We start from the raw sequence: 18,248 nt of genomic DNA on the forward strand, positions 1-18,248 counted from the left end.
CTCTTGTGTAGTGTGTCTCCCTCTTGTGTGGTGTGTCTCCCCTTGTGTAGTGTGTCTCCCTCTTGTGTGGTGTGTCTCCCTTTTGTGTGGTGTGTCTCCCTCTTGTGTGGTATGTCTCCCTCTTGTGTGGTGTGTCTCCCTCTTGTGTGGTGTGTCTCCCCTTGTGTGGTGTGTCTCCCCTTGTGTGGTGTGTCTCCCCTTGTGTAGTGTGTCTCCCCTTGTGTGGTGTGTCTCCCCTTGTGTGGTGTGTCTCCCTCTTGTGTGGTGTGTCTCCCTCTTGTGTGGTGTGTCTCCCTCTTGTGTGGTGTGTTCTCCCTCTTGTGTAGTGTGTCTCCCTCTTGTGTGGTGTGTCTCCCTCTTGTGTAGTGTGTCTCCCTCTTGTGTGGTGTGTCTCCCCTTGTGTAGTGTGTCTCCCTCTTGTGTGGTGTGTCTCCCTTTTGTGTGGTGTGTCTCCCTCTTGTGTGGTGTGTCTCCCTCTTGTGTAGTGTGTCTCCCTCTTGTGTAGTGTGTCTCCCTCTTGTGTGGTGTGTCTCCCTCTTGTGTAGTGTGTCTCCCTCTTGTGTGGTGTGTCTCCCTCTTGTGTGGTGTGTCTCCCCTTGTGTTGTGTGTCTCCCTCTTGTGTAGTGTGTCTCCCTCTTGTGTAGTGTGTCTCCCTCTTGTGTGGTGTGTCTCCCTCTTGTGTGGTGTGTCTCCCCTTGTGTTGTGTGTCTCCCTCTTGTGTAGTGTGTCTCCCTCTTGTGTGGTGTGTCTCCCTCTTGTTTGGTGTGTCTCCCTCTTGTGTAGTGTGTCTCCCTCTTGTGTGGTGTGTCTCCCTCGTGTGTGGTGTGTCTCCCCTTGTGTTGTGTGTCTCCCTCTTGTGTAGTGTGTCTCCCTCTTGTGTGGTGTGTCTCCCTCTTGTGTGGTGTGTCTCCCCTTGTGTGGTGTGTCTCCCTCTTGTGTGGTGTGTCTCCCCTTGTGTTGTGTGTCTCCCCTTGTGTGGTGTGTCTCCCTCTTGTGTGGTGTGTCTCCCTCTTGTGTAGTGTGTCTCCCTCTTGTGTGGTGTGTCTCCCCTTGTGTGGTGTGTCTCCCTCTTGTGTGGTGTGTCTCCCTCTTGTGTGGTGTGTCTCCCTCTTGTGTGGTGTGTCTCCCTCTTGTGTGGTGTGTCTCCCTCTTGTGTAGTGTGTCTCCCTCTTGTGTGGTGTGTCTCCCTCTTGTGTAGTGTGTCTCCCTCTTGTGTGGTGTGTCTCCCCTTGTGTAGTGTGTCTCCCTCTTGTGTGGTGTGTCTCCCTTTTGTGTGGTGTGTCTCCCTCTTGTGTGGTGTGTCTCCCTCTTGTGTGGTGTGTCTCCCTCTTGTGTGGTGTGTCTCCCTCTTGTGTGGTGTGTCTCCCCTTGTTTGGTGTGTCTCCCCTTGTGTGGTGTGTCTCCCCTTGTGTAGTGTGTCTCCCTCTTGTGTGGTGTGTCTCCCTCTTGTGTAGTGTCTCCCTCTTGTGTGGTGTGTCAACCTCTTGTGTGGTGTGTCTCCCTCTTGTGTGGTGTGTCTCCCTCTTGTGTAGTGTCTCCCTCTTGTGTAGTGTCTCCCTCTTGTGTAGTGTGTCTCCCTCTTGTGTGGTGTGTCTCCCTCTCGTGTAGTGTCTCCCTCTTGTGTAGTGTCTCCCTCTTGTCTGGTGTGTCTCCCTCTTGTGTGGTGTGTCTCCCCTTGTGTTGTGTGTCTCCCTCTTGTGTAGTGTGTCTCCCTCTTGTGTGGTGTGTCTCCCTCTTGTGTGGTGTGTCTCCCTCTTGTGTAGTGTGTCTCCCCTCTTGTGTGGTGTGTCTCCCTCGTGTGTGGTGTGTCTCCCCTTGTGTTGTGTGTCTCCCTCTTGTGTAGTGTGTCTCCCTCTTGTGTGGTGTGTCTCCCTCTTGTGTGGTGTGTCTCCCCTTGTGTGGTGTGTCTCCCTCTTGTGTGGTGTGTCTCCCCTTGTGTTGTGTGTCTCCCCTTGTGTGGTGTGTCTCCCTCTTGTGTGGTGTGTCTCCCTCTTGTGTAGTGTGTCTCCCTCTTGTGTGGTGTGTCTCCCCTTGTGTGGTGTGTCTCCCTCTTGTGTGGTGTGTCTCCCTCTTGTGTGGTGTGTCTCCCTCTTGTGTGGTGTGTCTCCCTCTTGTGTGGTGTGTCTCCCTCTTGTGTAGTGTGTCTCCCTCTTGTGTGGTGTGTCTCCCTCTTGTGTAGTGTGTCTCCCTCTTGTGTGGTGTGTCTCCCCTTGTGTAGTGTGTCTCCCTCTTGTGTGGTGTGTCTCCCTTTTGTGTGGTGTGTCTCCCTCTTGTGTGGTGTGTCTCCCTCTTGTGTGGTGTGTCTCCCTCTTGTGTGGTGTGTCTCCCTCTTGTGTGGTGTGTCTCCCCTTGTTTGGTGTGTCTCCCCTTGTGTGGTGTGTCTCCCCTTGTGTAGTGTGTCTCCCTCTTGTGTGGTGTGTCTCCCTCTTGTGTAGTGTCTCCCTCTTGTGTGGTGTGTCAACCTCTTGTGTGGTGTGTCTCCCTCTTGTGTGGTGTGTCTCCCTCTTGTGTAGTGTCTCCCTCTTGTGTAGTGTCTCCCTCTTGTGTAGTGTGTCTCCCTCTTGTGTGGTGTGTCTCCCTCTCGTGTAGTGTCTCCCTCTTGTGTAGTGTCTCCCTCTTGTCTGGTGTGTCTCCCTCTTGTGTAGTGTGTCTCCCTCTTGTGTGGTGTGTCTCCCTCTTTATGGTGTGTCTCCCTCTTGTGTAGTGTCTCCCTCTTGTGTAGTGAGTCTCCCTCTTGTGTAGTGTCTCCCTCTTGTGTGGTGTGTCAACCTCTTGTGTGGTGTGTCTCCCTCTTGTGTAGTGTCTCCCTCTTGTGTGGTGTGTCTCCCTCTCGTGTAGTGTCTCCCTCTTGTGTAGTGTCTCCCTCTTGTCTGGTGTGTCTCCCTCTTGTGTAGTGTGTCTCCCTCTTGTGTGGTGTGTCTCCCTCTTTATGGTGTATCTCCCTCTTGTGTAGTGTCTCCCTCTTGTGTAGTGAGTCTCCCTCTTGTGTAGTGTCTCCCTCTTGTGTGGTGTGTCAACCTCTTGTGTGGTGTGTCTCCCTCTTGTGTGGTGTGTCTCCCTCTTGTGTAGTGTCTCCCTCTTGTGTGGTGTGTCTCCCTCTCGTGTAGTGTCTCCCTCTTGTGTAGTGTGTCTCCCTCTTGTGTGGTGTGTCTCCCTCTTGTGTGGTGTGTCAACCTCTTGTGTGGTGTGTCTCCCTCTTGTGTGGTGTTTCTCCCCTTGTGTGGTGTGTCTCCCTCTTGTGTAGTGTGTCTCCCTCTTGTGTGGTGTGTCTCCCCTTGTGTTGTGTGTCTCCCTCTTGTGTAGTGTGTCTCCCTCTTGTGTAGTGTGTCTCCCTCTTGTGTGGTGTGTCAACCTCTTGTGTGGTGTGTCTCCCTCTTGTGTAGTGTGTCTCCCTCTTGTGTGGTGTGTCTCCCTCGTGTGTGGTGTGTCTCCCCTTGTGTTGTGTGTCTCCCTCTTGTGTAGTGTGTCTCCCTCTTGTGTGGTGTGTCTCCCTCTTGTGTGGTGTGTCTCCCCTTGTGTGGTGTGTCTCCCTCTTGTGTGGTGTGTCTCCCCTTGTGTTGTGTGTCTCCCCTTGTGTGGTGTGTCTCCCTCTTGTGTGGTGTGTCTCCCTCTTGTGTAGTGTGTCTCCCTCTTGTGTGGTGTGTCTCCCCTTGTGTGGTGTGTCTCCCTCTTGTGTGGTGTGTCTCCCTCTTGTGTGGTGTGTCTCCCTCTTGTGTGGTGTGTCTCCCTCTTGTGTGGTGTGTCTCCCTCTTGTGTAGTGTGTCTCCCTCTTGTGTGGTGTGTCTCCCTCTTGTGTAGTGTGTCTCCCTCTTGTGTGGTGTGTCTCCCCTTGTGTAGTGTGTCTCCCTCTTGTGTGGTGTGTCTCCCTTTTGTGTGGTGTGTCTCCCTCTTGTGTGGTGTGTCTCCCTCTTGTGTGGTGTGTCTCCCTCTTGTGTGGTGTGTCTCCCTCTTGTGTGGTGTGTCTCCCCTTGTTTGGTGTGTCTCCCCTTGTGTGGTGTGTCTCCCCTTGTGTAGTGTGTCTCCCTCTTGTGTGGTGTGTCTCCCTCTTGTGTAGTGTCTCCCTCTTGTGTGGTGTGTCAACCTCTTGTGTGGTGTGTCTCCCTCTTGTGTGGTGTGTCTCCCTCTTGTGTAGTGTCTCCCTCTTGTGTAGTGTCTCCCTCTTGTGTAGTGTGTCTCCCTCTTGTGTGGTGTGTCTCCCTCTCGTGTAGTGTCTCCCTCTTGTGTAGTGTCTCCCTCTTGTCTGGTGTGTCTCCCTCTTGTGTGGTGTGTCTCCCCTTGTGTTGTGTGTCTCCCTCTTGTGTAGTGTGTCTCCCTCTTGTGTGGTGTGTCTCCCTCTTGTGTGGTGTGTCTCCCTCTTGTGTAGTGTGTCTCCCTCTTGTGTGGTGTGTCTCCCTCGTGTGTGGTGTGTCTCCCCTTGTGTTGTGTGTCTCCCTCTTGTGTAGTGTGTCTCCCTCTTGTGTGGTGTGTCTCCCTCTTGTGTGGTGTGTCTCCCCTTGTGTGGTGTGTCTCCCTCTTGTGTGGTGTGTCTCCCCTTGTGTTGTGTGTCTCCCCTTGTGTGGTGTGTCTCCCTCTTGTGTGGTGTGTCTCCCTCTTGTGTAGTGTGTCTCCCTCTTGTGTGGTGTGTCTCCCCTTGTGTGGTGTGTCTCCCTCTTGTGTGGTGTGTCTCCCTCTTGTGTGGTGTGTCTCCCTCTTGTGTGGTGTGTCTCCCTCTTGTGTGGTGTGTCTCCCTCTTGTGTAGTGTGTCTCCCTCTTGTGTGGTGTGTCTCCCTCTTGTGTAGTGTGTCTCCCTCTTGTGTGGTGTGTCTCCCCTTGTGTAGTGTGTCTCCCTCTTGTGTGGTGTGTCTCCCTTTTGTGTGGTGTGTCTCCCTCTTGTGTGGTGTGTCTCCCTCTTGTGTGGTGTGTCTCCCTCTTGTGTGGTGTGTCTCCCTCTTGTGTGGTGTGTCTCCCCTTGTTTGGTGTGTCTCCCCTTGTGTGGTGTGTCTCCCCTTGTGTAGTGTGTCTCCCTCTTGTGTGGTGTGTCTCCCTCTTGTGTAGTGTCTCCCTCTTGTGTGGTGTGTCAACCTCTTGTGTGGTGTGTCTCCCTCTTGTGTGGTGTGTCTCCCTCTTGTGTAGTGTCTCCCTCTTGTGTAGTGTCTCCCTCTTGTGTAGTGTGTCTCCCTCTTGTGTGGTGTGTCTCCCTCTCGTGTAGTGTCTCCCTCTTGTGTAGTGTCTCCCTCTTGTCTGGTGTGTCTCCCTCTTGTGTAGTGTGTCTCCCTCTTGTGTGGTGTGTCTCCCTCTTTATGGTGTGTCTCCCTCTTGTGTAGTGTCTCCCTCTTGTGTAGTGAGTCTCCCTCTTGTGTAGTGTCTCCCTCTTGTGTGGTGTGTCAACCTCTTGTGTGGTGTGTCTCCCTCTTGTGTAGTGTCTCCCTCTTGTGTGGTGTGTCTCCCTCTCGTGTAGTGTCTCCCTCTTGTGTAGTGTCTCCCTCTTGTCTGGTGTGTCTCCCTCTTGTGTAGTGTGTCTCCCTCTTGTGTGGTGTGTCTCCCTCTTTATGGTGTATCTCCCTCTTGTGTAGTGTCTCCCTCTTGTGTAGTGAGTCTCCCTCTTGTGTAGTGTCTCCCTCTTGTGTGGTGTGTCAACCTCTTGTGTGGTGTGTCTCCCTCTTGTGTGGTGTGTCTCCCTCTTGTGTAGTGTCTCCCTCTTGTGTGGTGTGTCTCCCTCTCGTGTAGTGTCTCCCTCTTGTGTAGTGTGTCTCCCTCTTGTGTGGTGTGTCTCCCTCTTGTGTGGTGTGTCAACCTCTTGTGTGGTGTGTCTCCCTCTTGTGTGGTGTTTCTCCCCTTGTGTGGTGTGTCTCCCTCTTGTGTAGTGTGTCTCCCTCTTGTGTGGTGTGTCTCCCCTTGTGTTGTGTGTCTCCCTCTTGTGTAGTGTGTCTCCCTCTTGTGTAGTGTGTCTCCCTCTTGTGTGGTGTGTCTCCCTCTTGTGTAGTGTGTCTCCCCTTGTGTGGTGTGTCTCCCCTTGTGTTGTGTGTCTCCCTCTTGTGTAGTGTGTCTCCCTCTTGTGTAGTGTGTCTCCCTCTTGTGTGGTGTGTCTCCCTCTTGTGTAGTGTGTCTCCCTCTTGTGTGGTGTGTCTCCCTCTTGTGTGGTGTGTCTCCCCTTGTGTTGTGTGTCTCCCTCTTGTGTAGTGTGTCTCCCTCTTGTGTAGTGTGTCTCCCTCTTGTGTGGTGTGTCTCCCTCTTGTGTGGTGTGTCTCCCCTTGTGTTGTGTGTCTCCCTCTTGTGTAGTGTGTCTCCCTCTTGTGTGGTGTGTCTCCCTCTTGTGTGGTGTGTCTCCCTCTTGTGTGGTGTGTCTCCCTCTTGCGTGGTGTGTCTCCCTCTTGTGTGGTGTGTCTCCCTCTTGTGTAGTGTGTCTCCCTCTTGTGTGGTGTGTCTCCCTCTTGTGTAGTGTGTCTCCCTCTTGTGTGGTGTGTCTCCCCTTGTGTAGTGTGTCTCCCTCTTGTGTGGTGTGTCTCCCTTTTGTGTGGTGTGTCTCCCTCTTGTGTGGTGTGTCTCCCTCTTGTGTGGTGTGTCTTCCTCTTGTGTGGTGTGTCTCCCCTTGTGTGGTGTGTCTCCCCTTGTGTGGTGTGTCTCCCCTTGTGTAGTGTGTCTCCCCTTGTGTGGTGTGTCTCCCCTTGTGTGGTGTGTCTCCCTCTTGTGTGGTGTGTCTCCCTCTTGTGTGGTGTGTCTCCCTCTTGTGTGGTGTGTCTCCCTCTTGTGTAGTGTGTCTCCCTCTTGTGTGGTGTGTCTCCCTCTTGTGTAGTGTGTCTCCCTCTTGTGTGGTGTGTCTCCCCTTGTGTAGTGTGTCTCCCTCTTGTGTGGTGTGTCTCCCTTTTGTGTGGTGTGTCTCCCTCTTGTGTGGTGTGTCTCCCTCTTGTGTAGTGTGTCTCCCTCTTGTGTAGTGTGTCTCCCTCTTGTGTGGTGTGTCTCCCTCTTGTGTAGTGTGTCTCCCTCTTGTGTGGTGTGTCTCCCTCTTGTGTGGTGTGTCTCCCCTTGTGTTGTGTGTCTCCCTCTTGTGTAGTGTGTCTCCCTCTTGTGTAGTGTGTCTCCCTCTTGTGTGGTGTGTCTCCCTCTTGTGTGGTGTGTCTCCCCTTGTGTTGTGTGTCTCCCTCTTGTGTAGTGTGTCTCCCTCTTGTGTGGTGTGTCTCCCTCTTGTGTGGTGTGTCTCCCTCTTGTGTAGTGTGTCTCCCTCTTGTGTGGTGTGTCTCCCTCGTGTGTGGTGTGTCTCCCCTTGTGTTGTGTGTCTCCCTCTTGTGTAGTGTGTCTCCCTCTTGTGTGGTGTGTCTCCCTCTTGTGTGGTGTGTCTCCCCTTGTGTGGTGTGTCTCCCTCTTGTGTGGTGTGTCTCCCCTTGTGTTGTGTGTCTCCCCTTGTGTGGTGTGTCTCCCTCTTGTGTGGTGTGTCTCCCTCTTGTGTGGTGTGTCTCCCTCTTGTGTGGTGTGTCTCCCCTTGTGTGGTGTGTCTCCCTCTTGTGTGGTGTGTCTCCCTCTTGTGTGGTGTGTCTCCCTCTTGTGTGGTGTGTCTCCCTCTTGTGTGGTGTGTCTCCCTCTTGTGTAGTGTGTCTCCCTCTTGTGTGGTGTGTCTCCCTCTTGTGTAGTGTGTCTCCCTCTTGTGTGGTGTGTCCTCCCCTTGTGTAGTGTGTCTCCCTCTTGTGTGGTGTGTCTCCCTTTTGTGTGGTGTGTCTCCCTCTTGTGTGGTGTGTCTCCCTCTTGTGTGGTGTGTCTCCCTCTTGTGTGGTGTGTCTCCCTCTTGTGTGGTGTGTCTCCCCTTGTTTGGTGTGTCTCCCCTTGTGTGGTGTGTCTCCCCTTGTGTAGTGTGTCTCCCCTTGTGTGTGTGTCTCCCCTTGTGTGGTGTGTCTCCCCTTGTGTAGTGTGTCTCCCCTTGTGTGGTGTGTCTCCCCTTGTGTGGTGTGTCTCCCTCTTGTGTGGTGTGTCTCCCTCTTGTGTGGTGTGTCTCCCTCTTGTGTATTGTGTCTCCCTCTTGTGTGGTGTGTCTCCCTCTTGTGTGGTGTGTCTCCCTCTTGTGTAGTGTGTCTCCCCTTGTGTGGTGTGTCTCCCCTTGTGTTGTGTGTCTCCCCTTGTGTGGTGTGTCTCCCCTTGTGTAGTGTGTCTCCCCTTGTTTGGTGTGTCTCCCTCTTGTGTGGTGTGTCTCCCCTTTTGTAGTGTGTCTTTTCTTGTTTGGTGTGTCTCCCTCTTGTGTGGTGTGTCTCCCCTTGTGTAGTGTGTCTCCCCTTGTTTGGTGTGTCTCCCTCTTGTGTGATGACTCCTGGGCGTCATTTTTTATCTGAATTCAGGCCCTCTGCCCCTATATACAGTTTACAATTATGAATGTTTTTACTGAAAGTATGCCAATTACTAAAAACGGCGATGGGTCATATTTTACGCAACCCCTTCCCCCTGTAGTTTTCAAAATATCTGAAATATCGAAAATTTGACACCTGGTCGTCATTTTTGAACAATTCTGGCCCTCTACTCCTATTTGTAGTTTCCAATTACGAATTTTTATATCGAAAATATGGCAAATACTAAAATCAGCGATGGGTGTTATTTCCCCCCTCCCCTCCCCTGCAGTTTTCAAAATATCTGAAATATCGGAAATTTGACTCCTGGACGTCATTTTTGAGCCGAATTATGACTCTCTGCACTGATTTGTAGTTTTCAATTACGAGTTTTTATACAGAAAATATGCCAATTACTGAGAACGACGATGGTCATATTTTGCCCGCGCCCCAGCAAACACAGAACGTTTGTGGGCGTGTTTAAATGGTGCCACAAAGGTAATACTGTAACTTTTGACATAAATACGTATTTCTGACGTCCATAAAACCATTAGACATAACTAAAAACATATATTTTTGAGACACAGTTTTTTAAGATTTATGTAAAAATTTAAAAATAATAGTGAATGCTATGGAATTATAATGTTTTTATGATTTACATTTAAGAATAAATAATTATCAGTCAACATTTTGTTTTTTAGTTTATGTAAACCTATCTAATTTACGTTCCTAAAACATAAATATAACTTTTATATGACGTCAATATAACGTTATTTACACGACATCATTACGTTATTATGATGTTATATTAACGTATAATTCCTGTATGAAAACTTGTGGAATTTTATCATAAACAATAATCTCAACAAAATTCACATATTTCTCAGAGGTGATTTCAATATTGATCTAGGGCTACAAAATAACCCTCAAGTAGACTATTTCCTCAACAGCATGAATTCCTTTATGCTCATCCCCGCAATCACCAGGCCCACCCGATTCACTCGAACATCTGCGACTACCCTGGATCACTGATGGACCAACATAACAGCTCCTCTTACATCAAGTATAATCACTGACAGAACAACTGACCACTATCCTACCTTCCTTGTAGCGAACATGGCCATAACACCACCAGGTAACAAGTAAATTACCATTAGGTTACAAAGTGAAGCGGCAATAGGCAATCTCACAAATGCTCTCCACAATGTAAACTGGGAATCAGAATTTATCAATACACAGGATAATAATTCGTTAACTAGCCTCTTCCTTTCCAAAATTCTAAGCCTTTACAATACTTATTGTCCTCTCCTCACCAAGCAAGTAACTGGCAAAAGGTTAAATAATCCCTGGCTCACTAATGGCATACTTAAAGCAATCGACAAGAAACATGAATATGAAAAAAACTTAGGATTGGTCTAGTTGCAAAAGGAGTAGTTAAGAGGTACTCATCAGTGCTTACCAGTATAATAAGAAGAGCAAAGCGTTCCTATTACGAGAATAGATTCAAAGAAGCAAAAGGCAACATGGAGAGCCATCTCTATCATCCTAGGAGCTAAACAACATTCACATAATAAAATAAAAATCTCCAAGGATGGTTATACACCTGCAACAGATCTTGAAACAGCAACTGAATTTAATAGCTTCTTTTCATCGATTGGTGCTAACCTTACCCGAAAAATCCCAGAGACTCAGACACATGTTACCACATATCTTTCACGCAACTATCCAAACTCTCTTCTCCTCTCTCCCGTCAGCCCTACAGATGTTGTGTCCATCATTCACTCGTTAAAAACCAAAGCTGGGAACAGCAGTGAAATACCATCGATGGTATACAGGAGTGCCTCCCATGCCCTTGCACTACCCATAGCATTGCTGTTCTATAAATCCCTAGAGTGTCATACTTCCTTCATATCCTTAAAAAGCAAGAGTAACGCCAGTTCATAAAGGAGGTAACACGGCAGACATAAATAATTACAGACCCATATCGAATCTACCTATATTATCAAAAATATTTAAAAACAAAATTACAAACATCTCTACTCATATCTTGTAAAATTCAATATACTAAGTTCCTGTCAGTTTGGCTTCCGCTTCCAAAAGAGTACCAGTGATGCTATTGTTAGTCTGCTTGACTTAATCTTCTCAGCCCTTGACAAAAGTGAGTTTCCGATTGGACTCTTCATCGATCTGAGAAAGGCCTTTGATACTGTTAACCATAACTACCTCTTACTTAAACTCCACCATTATGGAATCCGAGGCCTTGCCCTGAACTATATCCGATCCTATCTTAGTGACTGACACCAATATGTAGCCATCAATGACGTAACCTCTCCTACTCTACCACTAACAGTAGGGGTGCCACAGGGCAGCATCCTAGGACCCCTCCTGTTTCTTATATACATCAATGATCTCCCTAATGTCTCTAACATACTTAAACCTTTATTGTTTGGTGATGATACTACTCCTCTACTCTGACCCCAACCCACTCATGTTAAATAATGTTGTAAACAATTAATTTAAAAAAGTCTACTTGTGGTTGTCAACCAACAAACTCACACTAAACATAGAAAAGACCTACGTTATCTTATTTGGAAACAAATCAACAAATGCAATTCAGCTTCAGATAGATAATGTAAACATTAGCAATAAAAATGATGGAAAGTTTCTTGGCCTGTACTTAGACAAGAGACTCAACTTCAGCACACATAACTAAAAAGGTTTCTAAAACAGTTGGTATACTCTCTAAGATCAGATATTATGTACCCTACTCTGCTCTCCTCTCATTCTATTATGCACTTATCTATCCCTATCTTTCTTATAGTGTCTGTGCTTGGGGTTCAACCTCTGCAAACTACCTCAAGCCCATCATCATCCAGCAAAAATCTGCTATCAGGACAATAACTAACTCTGCCTTCAGACAACACACAGCTCTCTTGTTCAAATCCCTAAACATGCTAAACATAAATTCACTCCATACATTCTCCTGTGTAAATTACGTTTATAAAACCCTTTTTCTCAGTGCAAACCCTGTTCTGAAACTCTTCCTGGACAGATGTAATGGAACATATGCCCACCACACCAGACATAAATATCTCTTTGATATCCCCAGAGTCAAACTTAATCTATGTAAACACTGTATGTAAATAAAGGGACCTAGTCTATGGAACTCACTCCCTAATGATTTAAAAAGCTGTCCAACTTTTGCCTTAGTCAAAAATAAAACCAAAAAGTACCTAATTTCATCTTCATAGTTTTCTACCATGGGCTTTATCTTCTCTCTGTATCTAGTGCTACTCAATCCCGCAATATTTGTACCTAAGCCATATTACTTTAACATTGTAATCTTAGATATCATCTGATATCATGGTTGTTGTATTGAGTGCATTTTCTACTGCATTATTCCTTGAAACATTTCCTCAAAATGATCCTCATATTGTGCTTCAGTGAACCAATGTATAACCCTGAAATGTTATCCTCATGTACCTAGTAATCCTTGTTTCTTTATTGTGTATTGTTATTATTGTCTATTATTCTGATCTGCTTTTGTGTCAAAATTTCTTCTAACTATCTTTATACATTTTTGTTGATTTTACTGTAATTTTTCTACTTAATATTATCTGTACCTGAAAAGAAAAGCTGTAAAATACCTGATAACATTTTTTTTTAATTTTACTGTTAATTTATCAAATAAAATTCTATTAGTTTAAGGACTTAACCGAAACGCTATGCGTGCTAGTGGCTCTACAAGAATGTTAATTGAACTTATTTTCTATATTCTCTATGAACCCCCAATGTAACTTCTTGTATATAAATAAATAAAAATAAAATAATAAAAAAAACTATTAATGGTGGGTTCAAACGACGAGGGAGTAATGTGCAAAGCTTCCCTCACCTGTGACGTCAGAGTGTCGTCTGACGCCAATATCAACACAGCGGCCATTTTGTCGTCAGTGCAGTCACGGCGAGGACAAACCCTTCATCCAAACTACACCTACTATCAAGAAGATTTTGTGCTCCACCGATAGCATTATCATAAGTAAACACTTATATTTTATATTTTATTATTAGATTCTATTTTTCTATAATAAAGGTCCAAAGGGGTGTTCAGTAAGGAACAAGGGTACTGTGTGGGGAGGTGAGGATGTGATACTGGTGTCTGTGGGGGGTGAGGGCTGGTACTGGTGTTTGTGGGGGGTGAGGGCTGGTACTGGTGTCTGTGGGGGGTGAGGGCTGGTACTGGTGTTTGTGGGGGGTGAGGGCTGGTACTGGTGTCTGTGGGGGGTGAGGGCTGGTACTGGTGTCTGTGGGGGGTGAGGGCTGGTACTGGTGTTTGTGGGGGGTGAGGGCTGGTACTGGTGTCTGTGGGGGGTGAGGGCTGGTACTGGTGTTTGTGGGGGGTGAGGGCTGGTACTGGTGTCTGTGGGGGGTGAGGGCTGGTACTGGTGTCTGTGGGGGGTGAGGGCTGGTACTGGTGTTTGTGGGGGGTGAGGGCTGGTACTGGTGTTTGTGGGGGGTGAGGGCTGGTACTGGTGTTTGTGGGGAGGTGAGGGCTGGTACTGGTGTCTGTGGGGGGTGAGGGCTGGTACTGGTGTCTGTGGGGGGTGAGGGCTGGTACTGGTGTTTGTGGGGAGGTGAGGGCTGGTACTGGTGTTTGTGGGGAGGTGAGGGCTGGTACTGGTGTCTGTGGGGGGTGAGGGCTGGTACTGGTGTCTGTGGGGGGTGAGGGTTGGTACTGGTGTCTGTGGGGGGTGAGGGCTGGTACTGGTGTTTGTGGGGAGGTGAGGGCTGGTACTGGTGTTTGTGGGGAGGTGAGGGCTGGTACTGGTGTTTGTGGGGAGGTGAGGGCTGGTACTGGTGTCTGTGGGGGGTGAGGGCTGGTACTGGTGTTTGTGGGGAGGTGAGGGCTGGTACTGGTGTTTGTGGGGAGGTGAGGGCTGGTACTGGTGTTTGTGGGGGGTGAGGGCTGGTACTGGTGTCTGTGGGGGGTGAGGGCTGGTACTGGTGTCTGTGGGGGGTGAGGGCTGGTACTGGTGTTTGTGGGGAGGTGAGGGCTGGTACTGGTGTTTGTGGGGAGGTGAGGGCTGGTACTGGTGTCTGTGGGGGTGAGGGCTGGTACTGGTGTTTGTGGGGGTGAGGGCTGGTACTGGTGTTTGTGGGGAGGTGAGGGCTGGTACTGGTGTTTGTGGGGAGGTGAGGGCTGGTACTGGTGTCTGTGGGGGGTGAGGGCTGGTACTGGTGTCTGTGGGGGGTGAGGGCTGGTACTGGTGTCTGTGGGGGTGAGGGCTGGTACTGGTGTCTGTGGGGGTGAGGGCTGGTACTGGTGTCTGTGGGGGGTGAGGGCTGGTACTGGTGTCTGTGGGGGTGAGGGCTGGTACTGGTGTATGTGGGGGTGAGGGCTGGTACTGCTGTCTGCGGGGTGTGAGGGCTGGTACTGGTGTCTGTGGGGGTGAGGGCTGGTACTGGTGTCTGTTTGGTGTGAGGGCTGGTACTGGTGTCTGTGGGGTGTGAGGGCTGGTACTGGTGTCTGTGGGGGGTGAGGGCTGGTACTGGTGTCTGTGGGGGTGAGGGCTGGTACTGGTGTCTGTGGGGGTGATGGCTGGTAAAGGTGTCTGTGGGGTGTGAGGGCTGGTACTGGTGTCTGTGGGGGTGAGGGCTGGTACTGGTGTCTGTGGGGGTGAGGGCTGGTACTGGTGTCTGTGGGGGTGAGGGCTGGTACTGGTGTCTGTGGGGGTGAGGGCTGGTACTGGTGTCTGTGGGGGTGAGGGCTGGTACTGGTGTCTGTGTCGGGTGAGGGCTGGTACTGGTGTCTGTGGGGTGAGGGCTGGTACTGGTGTCTGTGGGGGTGAGGGCTGGTACTGCTGTCTGTGGGGGTGAGGGCTGGTACTGGTGTCTGTGGGGGTGAGGGCTGGTACAGGTGTCTGTGGGGTGTGAGGGCTGGTACTGGTGTCTGTTGGTGTGAGGGCTGGTACTGGTGTCCGTGGGGTGTGAGGGCTGGTACAGGTGTCTGTGGGGGTGAGGGCTGGTACTGCTGTCTGTGGGGGTGAGGGCTGGTACTGGTGTCTGTGGGGTGTGAGGGCTGGTACTGGTGTCTGTGGGGGTGAGGGCTGGTACTGGTGTCTGTGGGGGTGAGGGCTGGTACTGGTGTCTGTGGGGGTGAGGGCTGGTACTGTTGTCTGTGGGGGTGAGGGCTGGTACTGTTGTCTGTGGGGGTGAGGGCTGGTACAGGTGTCTGTGGGGTGTGAGGGCTGGTACTGGTGTCTGTGGGGTGTGAGGGCTGGTACTGGTGTCTGTGGGGTGTGAGGGCTGGTACTGGTGTCTGTGGGGATGAGGGCTGGTACAGGTGTCTGTGGGGGGGTGAGGGCTAGTACTGGTATCTGTGGTGGGGTGAGGGCAGGTAGTGGTGTCTGTGGGGTGTGAGGGTTGGTACTGGTGTCTGTGGGAGGTGAGGGCTGGTACTGGTGTCTGTGGGGGTGAGGGCTGGTACAGGTGTCTGTGGGGGGGGGGTGAGGGCTCGTACAGGTGTCTGTGGGGGGGTGAGGGCTGGTACTGGTGTCTGTGGGAGGGTGAGGGCTGGTAGTGGTGTCTGTGGGGGGTGAGGGCTGGTAGTGGTGTCTGTGGGGTGTGAGGGTTGGTACTGGTGTCTGTGGGGGTGAGGGCTGGTACTGGTGTCTGTGGGGGGTGAGGGCTGGTAGTGGTGTCTGTGGGGGGTGAGGGCTGGTACAGGTGTCTGTGGGGGGGGGTGAGGGCTGGTACTGGTGCCTGTGGGGGGTGAGGGCTGGTAGTGGTGTCTGTGGGGGTGAGGACTGGTACTGGTGTCTGTGGGGGTGAGGGCTGGTACTGGTGTCCGTGGGGGTGAGGGCTGGTACTGCTGTCTGTGGGGGTGAGGGCTGGTACTGGTGTCTGTGGGGGTGAGGGCTGGTACTGGTGTCTGTGGGGGTGAGGGCTGGTACAGGTGTCTGTGGGGTGTGAGGGCTGGTACTGGTGTCTGTGGGGTGTGAGGGCTGGTACTGGTGTCTGTGGGGTGTGAGGGCTGGTACTGGTATCTGTGGGGGTGAGGGCTGGTACAGGTGTCTGTGGGGTGTGAGGGCTGGTACTGGTGTCTGTGGGGTGTAAGGGCTGGTACTGGTGTCTGTGGGGTGTGAGGGCTGGTACTGGTGTCTGTGGGGGTGAGGGCTGGTACTGGTGTCTGTGGGGTGTGAGGGCTGGTAGTGGTGTCTGTGGGGGTGAGGGCTGGTACCGGTGTCTGTGGGGTGTAAGGGCTGGTACTAGTGTCTGTGGGGTGTGAGGGCTGGTACTGGTGTCTGTGGGGGTGAGGGCTGGTACTGGTGTCTGTGGGGTGTGAGGGCTGGTAGTGGTGTCTCTGGGGGTGAGGGCTGGTACCGGTGTCTGTGGGGGTGAGGGCTGGTACTGGTGTCTGTGGGGGGTGAGGGCTGGTAGTGGTGTCTGTGGGGGTGAGGGCTGGTACTGGTGTCTGTGGGGGGTGAGGGCTGGTACCAGTGTCTGTGGGGGGTGAGGGCTGGTACCGGTGTCTGTGGGAGGTGAGGGCTGGTACTGGTGTCTGTGGGGGGTGAGGGCTGGTAGTGGTGTCTGTGGGGTGTGAGGGTTGGTACTGGTGTCTGTGGGGGTGAGGGCTGGTACAGGTGTCTGTGGGGGGGTGAGGGCTGGTACTGGTGTCTGTGGGGGGTGAGGGCTGGTAGTGGTGTCTGTGGGGGGTGAGGGCTGGTACTGCTGTCTGTGGGGTGAGGGCTGGTACTGGTGTCTGTGGGGGGTTAGGGCTAATACTACTGTCTGTGGGGGTGAGGGCTGGTACTGGTGTCTGTGGGGGGTGAGGGCTGGTACTGCTGTCTGTGGGGGGTAAGGGCTGGTACTGGTGTCTGTGGGGGTGAGGGCTGGTACTGCTGTCTTTGGGGGTGAGGGCTGGTACTGGTGTCTGTGGGGGTGAGGGCTGGTACTGGTGTCTGTGGGGGGTGAGGGCTGGTACTGCTGTCTGTGGGGGGTAAGGGCTGGTACTGGTGTCTGTGGGGGTGAGGGCTGGTACTGCTGTCTTTGGGGGTGAGGGCTGGTACTGGTGTCTGTGGGGGTGAGGGCTGGTACTGCTGTCTTTGGGGGTGAGGGCTGGTACTGGTGTCTGTGGGGGTGAGGGCTGGTACTGGTGTCTGTGGGGGTGAGGGCTGGTACTGCTGTCTGTGGGGGTGAGGGCTGGTACTGCTGTCTGTGGGGTTGAGGGCTGGTACTGGTGTCTGTGGGGGGTGAGGGCTGGTACCAGTGTCTGTGGGGGTGAGGGCTTGTACTGGTGTCTGTGGGGGTGAGGGCTGGTACTGGAGTCTGTGGGGGTGAGGGCTGGTACTGGAGTCTGTGGGGGTGAGGGCTGGTACCGGTGTCTGTGGGGGTGAGGGCTGGTACCGGTGTCTGTGGGGGTGAGGGCTGGTACCGGTGTCTGTGGGGGTGAGGGCTTGTACTGGTGTCTGTGGGGGTGAGGGCTTGTACTGGTGTCTGTGGGGGTGAGGGCTGGTACTGGTGTCTGTGTGGGGTGAGGGCTGGTACTGGAGTCTGTTGGGGTGAGGGCTGGTACTAGTGTCTGTGGGGGGTGAGGGCTGGTACTGGTGTGTGTGGGGGGTGAGGGCTGGTACTGGAGTCTGTGGGGGTGAGGGCTGGTACTGGTGTCTGTGGGGGATGGGGGCTGGTACCGGTGTCTGTGGGGGGTGAGGGCTGGTACCGGTGTCTGTGGGGGTGAGGGCTGGTACTGGTGTCTGTGGGGAGTGAGGGCTGGTACCGGTGTCTGTGGGGGATGAGGGCTGGTACCGGTGTCTGTGGGGTGTGAGGGCTGGTACTGGTGTCTGTGGGGGTGAGGGCTGGTACCGGTGTCTGTGGGGGATGAGGGCTGGTACTGGTGTCTGTGGGGAGAGTGAGGGCTGGTACTGCTGTCTGTGGGGAGAGTGAGGGCTGGTACTGGTGTCTGTGGGGGTGAGGGCTGGTACCGGTGTCTGTGGGGGGTGAGGGCTGGTACTGGTGTCTGTGGGGGTGAGGGCTGGTACTGGTGTCTGTGGGGGGGGGTGAGGGCGGGTACTGCTGTCTGTGGGGGTGAGGGCTGGTACTGGTGTCTGTGGGGAGTGAGGGCTGGTACTGCTGTCTGTGGGGAGAGTGAGGGCTGGTACTGGTGTCTGTGGGGAGGTGAGGGCTGGTACTGGTGTCTCTGGGGAGAGTGAGGGCTGGTACTGGTGTCTGTAGAGGTGAGGGCTGGTACTGGTGTCTGTGGAGGGGGGTGAGGGCTGGTACTGGTGTCTGTGGGAAGGTGAGGGCTGGTACTGGTGTCTGTGGGGAGGTGAGGGCTGGTACTAGTGTCTGCGGGGGGGGGGTGAGGGCTGGTACTGGTGTCTGTGGGGGTGAGGGCTGGTATTGGTGTCGGGGGGGGTGAGGGCTGGTACTGGTGTCAGTGGGGAGAGTGAGGGCTGGTACTGGTGTCTGTAGGGGTGAGGGCTGGTACTGGTGTCTGTGGGGGGTGAGGGCTGGTACTGGTGTCTGTGGGGAGAGTGAGGGCTGGTACTGGTGTCTGTAGAGGTGAGGGCTGGTACTGGTGTCTGTGGAGGGGGGTGAGGGCTGGTACTGGTGTCTGTGGGGAGGTGAGGGCTGGTACTGGTGTCTGTGGGGAGGTGAGGGCTGGTACTGCTGTCTGTGGGGAGAGTGAGGGCTGGTACTGGTGTCTGTGGGGAGGTGAGGGCTGGTACTGGTGTCTGTGGGGAGGTGAGGGCTGGTACTGCTGTCTGTGGGGAGAGTGAGGGCTGGTACTGGTGTCTGTGGGGAGGTGAGGGCTGGTACTGGTGTCTGTGGGGGGTGAGGGCTGGTACTGGTGTCTGTGGGGGGTAAGGGCTGGTACTGGTGTCTGTGGGGAGAGAGAGGGCTGGTACTGGTGTCTGTGGGGAGGTGAGGGCTGGTACTGGTGTCTGCGGGGGGTGAGGGCTGTTA

This window comes from Procambarus clarkii, chromosome 24, assembly GCF_040958095.1.
Source record: "Procambarus clarkii isolate CNS0578487 chromosome 24, FALCON_Pclarkii_2.0, whole genome shotgun sequence".
Classification (NCBI taxonomy): Eukaryota; Metazoa; Arthropoda; class Malacostraca; order Decapoda; family Cambaridae; genus Procambarus; species Procambarus clarkii.